At 46.2% G+C, this 15,451-nt stretch overlaps 1 long non-coding RNA gene across 1 annotated transcript; it reads right to left on the bottom strand.

Moving 5' to 3' along the window:
- Positions 1-6,078: 6,078 nt before the first annotated feature.
- On the bottom strand, positions 6,079-15,125 carry LOC135918721 (uncharacterized). The gene is made up of 2 exons (XR_010569739.1): positions 14,581-15,125; positions 6,079-6,840 (listed from the first exon to the last, which is right to left on the bottom strand). It is a non-coding gene; the product is annotated as an uncharacterized lncRNA (long non-coding RNA).
- Positions 15,126-15,451: the final 326 nt, after the last annotated feature.

Genomic DNA, 15,451 nt, shown 5'->3' with positions numbered 1-15,451 from the left:
TCGCCCCCATCGAAATGCGGCCGCCGTGGCCGGGATTCGATCCCGCGACCTCGTGCTCAGCAGCCTAACACCATAGCCACTGAGCAACCGCGGCGGGTTAGCTTTTTGCAGTCATCATTTTATCCTTTGACGATTTTTTGGTCAACACCTTTGATCGATTCATGTTCTCATAGTGTAATTATAGCGTTCTGCAGACACGTGTAGGTATGACCGTGTGCGGTGGGGCATCATCTGACGCAGTTAGCGATATACTACAGGTACCATTGGTTGTGATGCATGCGCCGTGACTTGAATGGTGAATGTATTTATAGGGGGTGGGGAGGGGTCTTGCAAATAAAATTAGTCAGAAATAGCGCCTTGTTTTTCTTCTCTTAGCCGCCCATGCCTTTGTGCACTCGACGTGGCTTAAGGTGAAGATTGGAAAAGCTTTTCGCTACAGTGCCCATATACATGTGCAAACTTCAAGTACGATGTTCCATAGTTTGCCTACAGCTTCTGTAGCAATGAAAATGTCGCTGCACGCGCGATAGCATTACAGCTTAACCACAAGGTCCTTGAATATTTTTTTTTTCTGCTCACGAAACTCATGCGTAAAGCTATGGGGAAAATTTTAAATAACGTCCGCAGCAGGCACGTCCAGGCGCTGGCGCACATAGAGCTGTACAGGGCATATTGACTGCTACATTATGGCCGAGTGCTATTACCCACCTGTAAACATTCTCGGTGCAACGGGTAATTTACCGCTCCGTTTATCTCTCTCTACATCTAACAATTGTGGGCCTGCGCGTGCCGGTCCGGTTACAAGGTCGTCGACGAAAAACGTATAGTTTCGGCGATGGGGGCCTACGAGACAAGTGCAAGCAAGCCATTTTTGCAGTGAGAAACCCTTCACTTCTCTCGGCTTCAAATTTGATTCAAAACACGTCCAGGTGTGTTAAATCTTGCGGAGGCATTATTCGTGCAGACGTGCTCCCTATAAAAGGAAATCTTCTGTATCTTCAATGCGAGCGACCTTCCTCGGAGCAGACGCCGTTCCGAGGATTCATCGAGGCCTCCCGGCTCACTTATCTAAGCCAAAACAATAGACTTGCCCAGCTAAACGGTAGAGTCCACTAATAGGAAGCTGTTCGCGGTTCGGATGATAACCTTTCTGCCCATAAGCAAAGACACTGTTTGAGAGGGTTTGCGTAGCTATCACACAAAGAAATTCCTACCGCGCCTGAGTTACCAAGTAAATAAATTTGGTCTACTATCGTTTATCTGCTTCTTCTAACCAGTCAGCTCATCCGTTGCACTATTACCAAGTTGGTCATAGGCCGTCGTCGCCCGGTGGTTACGCCGTTCTGCGGAGCGCAACGTCCCGGGTTCCGATGCCTTACCCTGCGGCAGCCTCTGATAACCCTATTTTGGAATGGTAAACACCACCAATGAATTAACTAAGCATTCATCTTCGACGCAGAAACTCGGCTACTAAGTCATGCATGCTGCTTACAGCTACAGCAGGCGCAGTGTACAAGTGCTGCTAAGTTTGTGCAAATGATGGCTCGGGTGCTCCAGTACTATTTTGTTAGGCAATGCAATTTGCTCAACGAGGTAATCACATAACCGTATGGCGAGTCACTTAATCGCAGTCTCAAATAACTACAAAATCAACAAAGGTGGCCGAGTCTAAATGCGTACATGTGAATAATAATCTATAAATGGCAGCCTCTGGTCATCCATCAGCTATCATTGAATGACTCCGCTTCTAAACCAATGTCATGGTATATTTTCTACAGATAGACTAAAGCAGTTGGTCTTTGAGAGTTTATAAATGAACACGGTCGTTATTGCTGCGACTCTGTGTATCTCTTTCTCGCTGCCCCCGCTACTGCAATTCTCAATGTTCCTCATCTTCGCCGACTTCTATTATGCAGGTGCGCTGAAGCGTCTACATAAGCATGAGCCGTGACTTCACTCCTCATGATGCCCTCCCTGCGACTGCCACCGTGGATCGGTTTTTAGGAATGATCAGAACTCCAGATCATATCCCCAAAGTCTTGGCTGTACAGTACGCCCGTGATAGGGCTAGGAGGCTTGACCTCCCGCTCCCAACATGGGACTAGCCAGGCAGGTGGCAACACCTTGTACAGGACCAGAACGAAGTTTTTTCTCCTCCTCCTCCTCCACCGTGTATCTTCCTTCAATTAACAATTACGTGCCCACCTGCATAAACCATTTTACAAGGGTTATATAAGCGACAGCATATGCAGAGTGATCATTTGAAGTGTTGCGGAGTTTCTAAAGATCACATGTGGCAGACACCATAATTCCAGTCTTTGAGCTGCATTACTCGTAGAAGGAAACATTACCAGCACAGTACTAAGTCGGGCCCTCCTAACGTGTAGGTAAGTTTTGATAATCAGGCAGAAGGCTGTTTTCAGCTGTGTTCCCTGTTTAGTTCTTGCAGTCGTCGATGCCTTACAACAGAATGTCAAAAACGCACGAAGAAAAAAGGCTGAAAATGAGCAAACGAAAATGTCAAGCTAGAAGCTGCAGCAGGTTAATTTCTGAATGATAAGAATTCAAAAATTATAGGCCCATTAGCTTACTTCCAGTATCATATAAAATATTTACCAACAAAATCACTAATAGAATAAGGGCAACACTGGACTTTAGTAAAACAAGGGAACAGGCAGGTTTCAGAAAGAGATACGCAATGGATCACATCCATGTCCTCAATCAAGTAATCGGAAAATCCGCACAGTACAATCAGCTTCTTTGTATGGCTTTCATAGATTACGAAAAGGCATTTGATTCAGTAGAGATACCGGCAGTCATAGAGAAATTGCGTAATCGAGGAGTGCAGGCTGCTTGCGTAAATATCCTCGGATATGTTTACAGAGATTCCAAAGCTACCTTAATTCTACACAACAAAATCAGGAACATACCTATAAAGAAAGCGGTCAGAAAGGGAGACACAATCTCTTCAATGCTATTGACTGCGGGCTTGGAAGAAGTATTCAAGCTATTAAACTGAGAAGGCATAAGAGTAAGGATCGATGGCGAATATCTCAGCAACCTTCGGTTTGCCGATGACATTGTTCTATTCAGCAACAATGCAGACGAGTAACAACAAATGATTGAGGACGTTAACCGAGAGAGTGTAAGAGTGGGCTTGAAGATTAATATGCAGAAGACAAAAATAATGATGAATAGCCGGGCAAGGGAACAAGAGTTCAAGATCGCCAGTCAGCCTCTAGAGCCTGTGAAAGAGTACGTTTACCTAGCTCAATTAATCACAGGGAACCCTGATCGTGAGAACGAAATTCATAGAAGAATAAAAATGGGTTGGATCGCATACGGCAGACATTGCAGCTCCTGCTTGGAAGCTTACCATTATCGCTGAAAAGGAATGTGTACAATCAGTGCATTTTACAAGTGCTGACATATGGCGCAGAGACTTCGAGACTCACGAAGAAGGTTGAGAATAAGTTAAGGACCGCGCAAAAGCGATAGAACGAAAAATTCTAGGCATAACTTTAAGAGACCGAAATAGAGTGGTTTCGATCAGAGAGGAAACGGGTATAGATGATATTCTAATTGACATCAACAGAATAAAATTCAGCTGGGCAGGACATGTAATACGTCGGTTAGATAACTTCTGGAGCACTAGGGTTACAGAATGGGTACCAAGGGAAGTGAAAAGCAGTAGAGGACGGCAGAAGATTTGGTGGAGCCATGAGATAAGGGAATTCGCGGGCGCTAGTTGGAATCGGTTGACGCAGGACAGGGGTAATTCGAGATCTAAGGAAGGGACCTCCGTCCTGCAGTGGACATAAACAGGCCGCCGCCGCCGCCGCTGCTGACGACGACAACGACGACAACCTAGCATATACAAGCCACCATCCCAGACATTGCAACAAGGTACCTTTAAAGGTCAAGCCACACGAGTACGTCGCATTTGCCTAAAAAGACTCGATCACCCTAAGGCAACCTCGTCAAACAGGAACCACACGAACAATGCCTTTCAAAAAGTCCACACCAAAGCAACGAAACTTGAGCGAGCCGAGGATGTCAAACACCGCTTTAGGATTCTTACTACTAGACAAACGTGAACAACATCCTCAATATATACGAGTCAATTCTCACCAGCAACAAGATATTTGCCGCGCCGCCCAGTGTAGCCTCTAGATACAACATTAATTACAAGGACAATATTGTACATGCCAAACTAAGCACAAAGACGAAACCAACATCCGGTCCCTGTAGCCGCCCCAGGTGTAGGCGCCCCGGTTCATGTAGCCGCAGCAACACAGCCCCAGCGCTGTGTATGTCGTCTCTCGCGGTCCTTGTCCTTCGACTGTACGTTATTTTTTACCAGGTCCTCTAGTCGCAAACATGTACACTCGGCTACTGCAGTAAAATGTGCAGTGTCAGATTACTTTCGCAACGTAAGTTCAAGTTCCCCCTGCACGTACAGCAACGTAGTCTTCTGGGTACAGTGTGCCACTTGTAGCAGACGACACATAGGTGAGACTCGACAACAAATTCATAGCAGCGTGAACAGTGATTGCTCAATTAGAACGCACAGTTTACTTAAAGCACTGCAGTATGCCACTTAAATGAACACGGCCATATATTCGACGAAGCAAGGCTTTATATAGTACAACCAAATTTGCGTTCCCCAAGTGAGAGGGAATTATGCAGAATTATAACTCATACACATGTTCAGATACCTTTGACCCAAGGGAAACAAGTTGGCACGTGGCAACATAGAATAAGTAAATGCTATTACTTGCCTCTCAAATTTTCATATCATTAACAAAGACGCAAAAATATGTTGCGCCACTAGCCAACCTAGATTTTTAAGGCTGCTTATGGCTCCTTTTCCAGCTCTTCCCTGCCTCTTCCATACCACTAAATTTAATATTTTCGCATATTTCCACGCGTGTAACCATATGTGACTCTTGAAAATAAAAAAATGACAAAATTAAACGAGACACCCTCAAATATTCACCTCTCTCCTCACGCTTCTTTTGCCGTTTATCTTTCTTATCTTCGTTAATTTGAAAAACAGGCCCCAATACGTCACAAAGTAAGAAACTTGAGTAACGCTTTTTCGGTGCCTATATGCCACATGATCATGCCACTTCTGTAAATCGTCTCAATGACGCCTATGCCCATCTACTGAGGCCAACATTCCTTTAGCGACCAACACGCTGCCTTCCAACGCTTATTTCACCCACCAGCCCTCATTCTTTCCCAGAGACTCGCTATCTTCATTCATTCGAAACTTTCTCGGCGCACCTCTGCTACGCCACTGAGGCCATTGTTTCAACTCCTGTCTCTTGGGTCGCTCCAGCGCTCACCGGCTGACCGGACCTTCCTCTAATTCCGGAAACGAACGCCGCTGCGACGCCTACGGTTTCGTCTCCCAAGAACTCCCCCTGCTCTCTTTCCTTTTGTCCTTCCTCCATTCCCTTTCCCATTCTCTCCCACTCGTCTTTCGTGCCACAACGGCTAGAAGCGCCAATTGACAGTACTCGTTTTATTCTTTACCGACGCTTCCTGTACAGCCAGCCGACGCAGACGAAAGCAGGCGAGGTCACCTTAATAATCCGTTAAAAATAATCCACCGAGGACGACAAGGCGGCATTCAACAAAGATAGGTCCATCGTTGACCAGCGCTGACCAGCGTTGAAACTTCGAGCAGCCGTTCTGGGGCAATTTATTCCTCTTTATGTACCTTCTATACCACAGCGAGGCAAAGAGTATTCACAAGTGTAGCGATTTGAGCGACTTGATACATTGTGACTTTATTTAAGTACGCAGCGCTCGATCAGTAAACGCCAACTGAGAAAGTGAGGCGGAGACAAAGCTCGCTGGCCTATGTGTTTCCCCTTTTGCGTTTTCTTTCTTTCTTCTTTTTCCTTTCTGTCTTTCTTTCTTTCTCTTTCTTTTTTACCTTAATTTATTGACGTCTACGTATATAAAGTGAAGCTGTATCACCTCATACCGTCTATTGTAACAGCTAGGCGTAAAATACGAGAATGGAAAAACAACGCCTAGCAAGAAAAATTATAGTCAGTCACCAAACATGGCGTAAGTAACAATATATTTGCGCAAAGCAGGAAAACACAAGATCTCGCGTCAATATGGGCCAAACTTCGTAGGAGTTGCCGCAGGAGCATACCAGAAAAAAAAAAACTACGCAAAAAAGGCGCAAGTTGCAGACAAGTTGCGTCATTCGCCGGTCCCTCGAGCAGCACGGCATCGCCAAAAGTGCGAGGGCACAGTAAGGCTTCAGGGTCACAGTATGCAGAACCAATTTTATGGAAGCCTATAGCACCCCCTGGAACATCCGGGACGTCCTTGTACTGCTTGAAAACTATGAACATTTGTGTGACCATTAATCCGCCCCAGTCAGAATAACGACGGAATCCTTGGCCTCACAAAAATGGAAGTCCCCGCGCGTTGAAGCCCTGGTGGGGCTGGTCACGGGGCAGGAGGGCAGCGCGTCGAAGGCGACGACGGCGGACTTGTCGACGCCACCCGCGGGGCAAAAGCTGTGGGTGCACTCGAAGCGAGGCACGCCGCCCTCTCGCCAAGTCCCACTGCAGGAACAGCGGCTAGGACTGCTCAGTACTGCTGCGATGGTCAGGAGCTGGGCGCAGGCTTCGAGAACCCGCGGCTGGTGCAGAGATCTGCGATGACACGCTGTGCCAGCTGCGTGCTCGCTCCGATTGCTGCCAACCACCGCCTTGGTTGCTGAAGCTGGCGTGAGAAGGGACACCTTTGATGGGTTGGCCGATCCACGACCAACATGACTTTGCGAGGCCTCTTCTGTGGCGATTTCCACTGCAACATTGGGATTTTGCACTAAATCGGAGTATTTGCATCACTTTGTCTGACAAATTCACCACTTGTGTGTTGTGCAGTATAGTATTTTTCTTTTGCATAATTAATTTATATACTGAACTCTCAAATAGCAAGTAACAAAATGCCAAATTATTGTTCTTTATTTAATTCATTCCTTACTAAAGGCCTTATCGAATAACATGCGTTTAGCTCGTGGACGCTTGCACAAAAAATTGTCATTATGCTACAAGTGTCCACAAGAGCAAATGTCAGCCAAAAGCGACTTTGGACGCTTTACGAATCGAAAACAACCTGCCAGTGCCATACACACAGTGACAAACAAAAGGTCTCTCCTTCCTCCCGCTGCTGATTACAGTCAACAAAACATAGCTCCAACAATAAGGACACGTGCACACGAGGTGAGCGCAGTGTCGCATGGGCTCTCTTTCTGTTTGGCCTTCTGGCGGGCACGAGGAACATTCAAGCAAACGTGTCAACATGCCATGCTTAGCTTCCAGGAGCCGGCTCAACCAATGTACAAATGACATGCACGTTTCTATTGGGATTAGCGCTACGGAGGAAGGAGTATTCGAAATACCCCTAAAATTGATTGGCGCGATTATTCCCGTGGGCCCTGGTGTACGGTGCCACCGAGACGAGGGCGACCCCTCGTTAGAGCACTGAGTGAAGGCCACTTTTCAGCTATCTCTCTCATAGATGCTACGGTTTCGGTGATAAAACGCATACGAATATTCAACTGTCCGCTGTTCCGTTGACAACGGCTTGCGTGCAAGCGTCTCCGAAACAATGGAGCGGCGACACGCCACAGCCTCCAGAAGGAAAGAGCCCGGGATGCATACCGCGTTTCGGGCACCCACGAGAACATTGGGACCGGGGGTCGCCGTGTGTGGACACCCTGTCTGATCTCTGAATGCGGCCGCAGCCGTCGTCTTGTTCAGCAGCGCGGCGAAATCCGTGGCCAGTTGTCTTTGCATACAGGTGCGAAGTCGTGGCATCGGATCGAGGCCCTTGCATCGTGATAGGCAGCAGGCGTCGCAAGCGTATACCTCGACGGAATAGGAGGAGTTCCCGCTGGTCGCGTCCGATAGAAACCTCGCCGGATTAATGAGATGAAGCACTGCGGGTCGAAAGCGCCTAGCTGCTCCCACAGAATGGAGGCGGGAGAGCATTGCACGAGACAGGCTGCTTTCTTCTTTTTCTTCTACTCAGGCGTAAAGAACGCATTTTTCTTCTTTATTGCCAACTTGGCACAATACAGTGAAAAACAACATCATAACATCACATTAAAAATGCTAGCTTGTGTCTGGCTAGCATAAGTGGGTAAAAAAATGGCTGTGGCTTAGGTAAGGTTAAGCCCAGGATGCGAAGCATACTAGCCTTTATTTTAGTTGTTGAACCACTGTTTAGCCTGGTGAACTGCTGTTGCTTGGCTATATTTGGTTCGGCTAGACGAAGAAACAACTCATGCATTACTTCTTCGCCTTCAAGAGTGGAACGCGACAGCGTTCCCGTCGACCCGCCAAGGGGTGTAAGACAATGGGCTACAGGGCAGCGACTACGCGCCCCGCATTGGACGCGGTGAGCGTCGAGCAAAGCAGCGTTCGGCGCGGCAACGAAATGTGCGCCTGAGCAAGAGACGCACGCCTTAGAAACAGCGCGTTTCTAAGGCAACACCGCATTCACTAGAGGCGCTTTTGTACCGCTTTGAAGCGTTGTACTCGTGGCTCAGTGGTAGCGTCTCCGTCCCACACTCCGGAGACCCTGGTTCGATTCCCACCCAGCCCGTCTTGCAAGAGTTGAGCCAAAGCCACTTCTCCTCTGTCGTGACGTCACGGTGTCACGTGATTTCATGGTCACCGCCGCGCCTGAGGAGCTGGGTTGAGCCCTCGTAATATGCTTCGCATAAAACGCTTCGTCCAGATAAACACATCAATCTGGCTTTTCTTCCTTCTGTCTGTACACATCTCGTAAATATGCGATGCTTTCGTTGCAGTTGTCCCGGGCTGACCTCGCGTTGACGTCCGCATTACGCACTGACATTCTGGTTTTCCAAACACTGTGCATTACTAGAATCATTAGCATATCGTACGGCACACCTTCGCTTTCGACGGGAAGAAATCGAATGCCGTAGGGTGTAAGCGGCAGTTCCTTTTTTCAGGGTTCTTTGCAAGATGTCCCATAAGAATACGACATCGCAACAATCGAGAAACGTGCTCGATTGTTTCAGGCCTTTTGCATATTACACAGTCTACCGACCATGGTACCAACAACCCTTTTTCCTTTAGCCACGGTATTGTAGAAAGTGTGCCACTATGGAGCATAAAAAAGAAAGTTTTGACTGACGATCGGATATTCACACTTTTAACCCTTTTTAACACATTGCTGCCTGGCCCAGGATTGTACATCCTTCGATACAAGGGAACAGGCATCATCACATCAATTAGGTCTTTGTAGAGGCGTTTTCTCTTGACCTCGCTGAGATATTCAATTGAAAATCTTACTTTCAGAAACTGGACAGCCGCAACAATTTCATGCATGTATCCGCGGACATTGCGTTGCATATGGGCGCATGATGACACAATGACGTCTAGCAATGCGTTCGCCAATCTCACTTGCATAACACTTCTTAAAAAAGGATTTCTTTGATTGCGATAATATACGACCCTAGAGACAATTTGTCTCACGAACAAATGAATCAAACCTGGTCCTCCCGATCGCACTGGAAGGAACAAATTTGCGCGGCTCACCCTTTCCCATGATGAGTTCCATACAAAAATAGCCAACACTCTAGGCAGTCGTTGAATACTCATGCGCGACATGTGCAACGCTTGCAAAACATACCATACTCGAGCAATAATAAAAATGTTACACTCTGTGGCACGGGAAAAAATTGATAGGTCTCGTCCTCCCCATTTTTGTGTTTTCTCTCGAGCCTTGTCTGTCTGTTCTTTCCAGTATTCTTGTGTATCCTTGTAATGTTGTAGTCGTACGCCTAGGTATTTACTTGGAGTAGTCGTCCACTGAATGTTGGCGTACCTGACTGGCACACTATCCCATTCACCATGCCAGAAACCCTGACATTTATTCCAATTTATTCTGCTCCCTGTGTATTGACAGAAAGCTGTGGCATCTTTTATCGCATTTGTTACACTTTCTCTATCGGTACAGAAAACAGCTATGTCGTCGGCGTAAGATAATATTTTGACTTCACAAGCCATAATACGAAAGCCTCTTATTTCTTCATTTTGAATAATCTTTAAACAAAATGGCTATAAATAAATGCTAAAAATTAGTGACGACAGAGGACACCCTTGTTTCACCGAAGAGACGACATGGATGCTTTTGCTGACTTGTTTGTTAATTATAATTGAGGCAGAGCATCCAGTGTACGACGTTTTTACACCTTCCAGTATTATTTTCCCTACATTTACATATTCCATAATGGCAAAGAATATTTCGTGCGTAACAAGGTCAAAAGCTTTTTCCAGATCTGTTTGGAGCATTGCCACGTGGTTGGAAAAAACATCACAACACTCTAAAATATTTCTTGCTATATGAATGTTCGTCGTTATGCTCCTACCTTTAATTCCGCACGTCTGGTGTGGTCCGACTATATCTTTAATAAAACCTTGTAATCTTCTTGCCAAGACCTTCATGAATATCTTGTAATCTACGTTAGAGAGGGTAATTGGCCGGTAAGCACCTACCAATAATTGCTTAAGTCGGTCGTCCGTTTTAGGAATGAGAATGATATGTGATTGACGGAAGGAAAGGAGAAGCTCTTCTACGTCATATGCCTGTTGTATTACCGCATGCAATGCCTTAGCTATAGGAGTTTTAAATTTCTTATAAAACGCTGAACTCAGTCCATCGGGACCGGGCGACTTTCCTGGGTTCAAATCATCGATTGATTTTTCAATTTCCTTTAATGTAATTGAGGCTTCTAGGACTGATGTTGCATTTTCATCTAGTTGCGGCATAAGTGGAAGAAAAGCGTTTACAAATCCCTTGTTTACTTCTTTCCTTTCACCAAACAATTTCCGAAAGTGCTCTACGAAAGCATCTTCTATATCACTTTTTTTATCTGTGACTGCACCTCGGTACCTTATTTCTTTGATTTCTTTTTTGGTCGCGTATCTTTTTTCGTCACTAAGGGCGCGTTTGGTGGGCGTTTCACCCATCCACAAATGCTCTGCACGAGCCCGTATCACTGCTCTATAATTTTCGACATCGATAAGCTGAAGTTGTAGCTTGACGTCTCGAATTTCTTTACTGCGCAGGCCGGAGGTAACACTTTCTTGGCTGATCAAGAAGTCTAACTGGGCTTGCAGTTCTTTTTCGTGTTTTATTTTACTGTGCTTAAGTGCAGAAGCCCGTTCTATCGCCTTAATCTTTATTTTTTCTTTGAAACGCTCCCATGTGCCAATTATGTTCTGGTGATCTTCAAGTAAATCATTAAGATTTTCCATTGCGTAATCTACGAAAGGTTTGTCATCCAATAGATTGTCATTAAGTTTCCAGTGTTGCCAATTAAATGTACTTTTTCTTTTTTCTGCTCCAAGCGAGAAAGACACTAAGCTGTGGTCACTGAAAGAAACATGATTGACTGTGTAATTACTGTACAAAGGTACAAGAGCTGTCGATATATAAGCTCTATCTAGTCTAGCGTGGCTATTTCCTTGAAAATGAGTGAACTGGAGGAAGTTACATGAAAACAAAGACCTCACGTCATCTAAATTGTGTTCATCCACTATTGCGCTTAAGAATATTGCACTTCTTTCTGGAATAGGTCGTTTGTTCACTCTATCTTCTGGTTTACAAACACAGTTGAAATCACCTAGTAATATGACCAGCTTATCGCATAGCAGGTGTTTTTCCATTTCCTCAAAGAACACTCGCCGGTCATGTTCCTTGTTTGGTGCGTACACGTTAATCACCCTCCAATTTTTCATTGCGAAGGTGAAATCACAAACACTATAACGACCACATTGACTGACACTCAAAGATTCCTCAACAATCTCAATAGAATTTCGAAGAAATAGAGCACAACCTGCTGACAAACCTACTGCATGACTTATGACAACATTGTACCGATTTCTAAAAGGTGATACCATGCGATCACTTTGTTCCTGCGTTTCTACCTTTGTCTCTTGAACTGCTACGATATCCAGCTCATTTTCTAACAGCAGGCGACTAAGCTGGTACTGACGTCTCCTAGACGCCAGACCTCTGACATTTATCGTCGCTATGCGTAGTGCTCTACCTGATTTTAACGCCATTTCTTTTTATATATTCTGCAAAATGATCGCATTACAGTACCCCTTTACAATCTGAAAAATCAGTTAGCATAGCATAACACTTACAGCGAAGATGAACCTTGTAGACACATCACGTATGCAGCACAATGTGCGCTATAGGCATCTTCTAACAGGAAGGCTTCACGACACTTGCGAATGAGTTCGCCCAGAGTCCCCACGTCCTCCCGAAGACCGCAAAGATTGCGCTGAGCGGAGAGTCGGCGTCAAGACGGGGGTTTTTCCGCCGGCCGCCACTCAGCGGAAAAATTCGGCCTCTGCTTCAATAAAGACCGTCTTATGCCGAGTCCCTTCGGCGGTGGTTCTATCTCTTCAACTCCTTTGTCTGCTTCCTCGACGCTCTCCTCCAATGGCCGCTTGGTGGGCTGTCCACTGAGGCTTTCGACGACGTCCATGCAGGTCTCTTGGGTTCCTTCTACTTTTGTATCTTCGCTGATAGGTTGACAGGTGTCCTTCGATGTGGTGGCTTTTTCCCCGGCCTGGTCTTTGGTATCCCGTTCGCGCTCTGATGGTTGACGCCTTTCCTCCAAAAAGGGTTTGTTGGCTGCCAGCGTTACCATTTTGCGGACTGTGGTGTCCTTTGACGGCTTCGAAGCTTCTTCAGCGTCGTTTTCATCCATGACAAGTTCGGATGAATCCTCGCCACTCGTAGGCCCAGCGACGCTGGCGTACGTCTTAGGGCATTGACCTTCTTCATGTCCGAATCTACGGCAGGCACTGTATTTTGGAACCCGGCAGTCGCGGCGAATGTGCCCCGTTGCATGACAGCGCAGGCACATCGGCGGACGGCCTGATACGACCACCAAAGCTTGTTCATCTGCGACGTTCAGCTGGTGTGGTAGATCTTCCAGCTTAGCGCCTGCCTTGAGACGCATGGACACCAACCTGGTTGTGGACCCCTTTTCAGTGATTCCGTGTACTCGCCACCGCTCTCTGCTAATGTCTGTCACTTTTCCATAAGGAAGGAAGGCCACCCGCACGTCATCATCTGGAACGTTGTGCAACAGCCAGTGCACTTTCATCCTTACATCTTGGTTTCCAGGATCAATGACGACGCAGCGCCGGCCCTTGACCTTCAATTCACTCGCGGCGAGTAACTTCTTCACGGCTTCGGCATTACTGAAAGTTACGGCCCACACGTGGCTCATCCGATACGCCCCTAAGGCGATCACTTCAGGAAGCAGCGACAAACCAGACAACGCGTCGCGAAAATCTTCGACTCGGTAAGGCCGCGCTTGAACATCTCCGTGAAGAAAAACTGTATTAACAACAAAACGACCTGTTGGCAAATTCGGCAAAATCAACTCGTAGCCTGTTGCCTCAACTCGTAGTTCCTGTTGCCGCGGCTGGCAATAGCCGCTGTAGCCGCCCCTACGGAGCTCGTCATCGCACAACCGTTCGCTTCGGCTTCGGCGCTTCGCCGGCCGGCAGCCGGCGGCCGCATTCGAGGAAGCATTTTCTGAAGACTCGAGATTATTATTATTATTATTATTATTATTATTATTATTATTATTCGATGTGGGAACACATATATATTGCACCGAGATGGAAATGTGGCGAGAGCAGGTTGGCCACAGCCACCGAGAGGCGTAGAACGCCTGCCTGCTCTTTAAGAAGGAGGGAATATAAGCAGAACTTGAAATTGGGAAAAATATTGAAGGGAAAATTATACTTGTTTCGTGGAGATTTCAAGCTCTGCGTAGGTTATTTTCATTCATTTCTTTATTCGAATTTTTACTAGATTTAGGAGTAACTGCAATTTCCCATTTCCCATAGGAGTAACTCCAATTTCCTGCCGCTTTCCGGAAACTATGCCTTCTGCGCCACAAACTCAAGTCTGCTCCATCTAGTGTTAAACTACTCTCTCACTTTTCCTTAATTAGGCCAAAACTTGAGTATGCCTCCATAGTTTGGGACCCTCACACAAAAATTAACATTAAGAACCTAGAAAGAATTCAAAGAAAAGCAGTACGATTTATTTACAGTAAGTTTAAGGCTACTGACTCCCCCACTGCATTACTAATCGATAACGGCATTGAACTACTACAAATTCGAAGAAGGGAAAGTCGGCTAGAGTTTCTTTCAAACTTAATGAATCATAAGATTGCCTTAGGCACCGCAAAATACGTATCCCCCTTGACAAGCAGACCCACTCGGCACCACTACCCTCATTCTCTAACACTTATTTCGCAAGGACTGACACTTTTCGGTACTCTTTTTTTCCACAAACAATAGATGACTGGAATAAACTAACTGAAGCATACCCCCAACGCCCGTGAGCTGTATATAATTTGTGTAAATCTTGTTATTTCGTGTATTACTATAGTTGTATTGTAATCAAGTTAAATTTTTTTTATCGTCTACCTTACGACCAAACAATTTGTGTGAAAAATGTGTTACTCACTTCTTTCATCTTGTTCTTCTGTGTATATCGTCTTCGTTTCTTGGTCACCGTGCTGGGACTTCCTGTCCGCAGTATTGTATAAATAAATAAAAAACGCCATCCGGATCTTGGTCGATCCCTCGAAGGGGGTATGCGCCTAAGTGTAGGAAAACGAAACGAAACGAGAGAAATAAAAGAAAGGTGGGCCATGCTCACAAAAGTAAAACTGGTGGGCTCGGTGTCGACGAGAGCACTACCATGCGCTTACGTGCCGTCTTTGTGCAGATCGCGGCAGCTGGGCTACTGATGTCGGCGCTATCACCGCCACCTGGTCACGCCTACCGATTCCCGGTGGAAATGGCGGGTACATCGCTGGATCTTTCGACCATGTCAACCGTCACAGAAAACGTCAGCGGACAGTGGGCGTCGCCAACAGACAGTCAAGTGCTAAAGCGGCAGCCTCACGTCATCACAACGGGGCCCGGTGTCGACGAGAGCACTACCATGCGCTTACGTGCCGTCTTTGTGCTGGTTGGTGTCGCATATTATGCTACTCCTAAACCCAAAGAAGCGCCGTTTTCTGTCGACACCGTGGCCCTTGTTCCTTGTTTATCGCTTTATTGGAAGTGTGCCTTTCACGTGGTTTTGTATTACGAGCTTTGTGATGCACCTGCTTGTACTTTTGTCCGGAGACGTTGAGCTGAATCCTGGACCTCTGACAGAGGCTCAGGTTGCAAAGCTCATGAAAGCTGTTGATGTCATTCCTGTAATTCAAGAAAACCAGCAAAAACTTTTGAAGGAGGTCTCAGTTATCCAGTCAAATCAATGCGAATTCACGGAGAAACTAGATTGTTTGGCAACGAAGCTATCCAAAGTAGAAGAAGAGATTGAG

The sequence above is a fragment of the Dermacentor albipictus genome, unplaced genomic scaffold (assembly GCF_038994185.2).
Source record: "Dermacentor albipictus isolate Rhodes 1998 colony unplaced genomic scaffold, USDA_Dalb.pri_finalv2 scaffold_21, whole genome shotgun sequence".
NCBI classification, from domain to species: domain Eukaryota; kingdom Metazoa; phylum Arthropoda; class Arachnida; order Ixodida; family Ixodidae; genus Dermacentor; species Dermacentor albipictus.
Note: the sequence above shows the minus strand (reverse complement) of the source record. Positions and strands in the feature narration are given on the sequence as shown.